This window comes from Callorhinus ursinus, unplaced genomic scaffold (genome assembly GCF_003265705.2).
Source record: "Callorhinus ursinus isolate GAN/ISIS: 27379988/994484 unplaced genomic scaffold, GSC_fseal_2.0 scaffold14, whole genome shotgun sequence".
NCBI lineage: Eukaryota > Metazoa > Chordata > Mammalia > Carnivora > Otariidae > Callorhinus > Callorhinus ursinus.
Window position 1 is genome coordinate 42,615,520 of NW_027397076.1, and position 1,856 is coordinate 42,617,375.

A 1,856-nucleotide genomic window follows, 5' to 3' on the forward strand; every position below is an offset into this window, starting at 1 on the left:
ACTCTGCTTAAGACCCTCTCTGCCACTCTGCCCCTCTCCCCGTGCTCTCTCTCTCTCTCTCTCTCCAAAATAAGCAAAAAAAAATTTTTTTTAAACAAAAGTAGTCAAGCTTTATTTAGGTTGTCCTAGTTACAGGTAACATATCTATCCTGCCCAAGTTATGCAGCCCCCTGAGCAGGCTCAGCCGCCCCTGCCCCCAGGCTCATTTCTTCTTCTTCTCCTCCTTGTCCTTCTTGCCATCCTTGTTGGCCTGCGAGGCCAGGGACCCCAGGGCATTTCGAATAGCTTCATTGTTGGGACCCACGCCTGGAAGGTTCTCCAGGACACTGAAGGAACTCGGGGTCCTGCATCACGTCCATAATCATCCCTCTCCTTGGCGGGCTCAGATGTGTCCCTGGCAGAACTGGCATCGATGTCAGCTGATTCTGCCTGGCCAAACTCTGCACCCTGCAGGGACATCTGCATGGCATAGGCGATCTGCTCCTCCTCGGTCAGACTGCTTAGGTCAGGGAGCCCAGTGTGGCCAAGCTCCTGCTGGCTGATGGTCATCTTCAGCAGAGCGTTGTCTGAGCCTTCAGCCCCAGCTGTAGCAATCCCTGCCTCAGCCGTGGAGGCTGCAGCTGCGCACCGGGCCTCCTCTTCCTACCGCTGCTGCTGCTCTTCCATAGATACATGGAGGGCCAGGGCCAGCTCAGGATCAGCACTGGGATCCACTCCAAATTCAAAGTCACTGGCACCAAGACCAGCATGGCACCACCTTCACCAGCCAGGATCGGAGAACTGATGAGGGCGTCGGCCAAGCTGGGCCCAGGGGGCACTGTCACCAGATGAGAACTGGTTCCATCTTTGCCATTCAATGTGTTTTACAAAGGCTGTCAGCTTTTCTGTGTTCACCTCCTCTTCCCCAAAACTGATAATGTCAATATTTACTTTTTCCTTCTTGAGACATTTAGCCAGTTTCACCAGATCCTTCTCGTTGTCCTCCACGGGGCTTCCCACAAAGGCAATGATGCGCATCTTGTGATTCTTGCCCCGTCGGTGCATCAGAGCCAGATGGGCCACACGGATGCCAGTGCAGAAGGTGATCTTGCCCTTGGGTTGGACAGTGTGGAGCTTGGAAAGAATGCAGCCAGTGTCAGGGGTGAGTGTGGTCAGCACTTCACAGTCATTGGCCAGTGCGATGAGGCCCATGTTGTTCTCAGGGTTGCTGTGGGTCTTAGAGTGACAGACTATGTTGACAGCGTCTTGTTGAGCCTGCAGCCGGGTGGGTAAGAAGTCCCCATTCCGCATATATTCATTGCTGTCCACGCAAACCATAGTGCTTTCCAACACCATCTTGCCACCTTCCTCCCTCCCCGACTGGTTCTTCTAGACTAAATAATCAAATCTTAAAAAAAAAAAAAAAAAAAAAAAAGTAGAAAGGAACTTCAGATGGAGCCTTGACAGAGTAGCAGGTTTTACATGTGTTCTGCCTTAAATAACAAGAAGCCAAGACAGTAAGCACATATGGAACACCTGTTTATCAGGCATTGAACAACACTGGGCTGTGATGCTAGAGAGAAAGGAACTTCAGAAGGGACCTCCACATCCACCCTTGCTTTCTGTGGGGGTCACCACCCAAACTGTGACACAGGGATTAGAGCCTAAAGAATCTGCTTTATCTAGAAGATATGCAGGGGCTGGGGCTGCTGACTCTGCCAGAATTTGGAAGAAAGGAAATCAGTGATGAAGGAATTGCACAGATAAGCAGATCTAGAGCATTGCACAGGGTCCCCTTCAAGGCTCTGAATGGACACCAACCTGTGCACCGCGACAAACTTGTGAGGCCGGGCAGAGAAGAGCTAACTGGGGCAGTG

At 51.6% G+C, this 1,856-nt stretch overlaps 1 pseudogene; it reads right to left on the reverse strand.

The window, feature by feature from the left end:
* Positions 1–202: 202 nt before the first annotated feature.
* On the reverse strand, positions 203–1,363 carry LOC112832417 (26S proteasome non-ATPase regulatory subunit 4 pseudogene; annotated as a pseudogene).
* Positions 1,364–1,856: the final 493 nt, after the last annotated feature.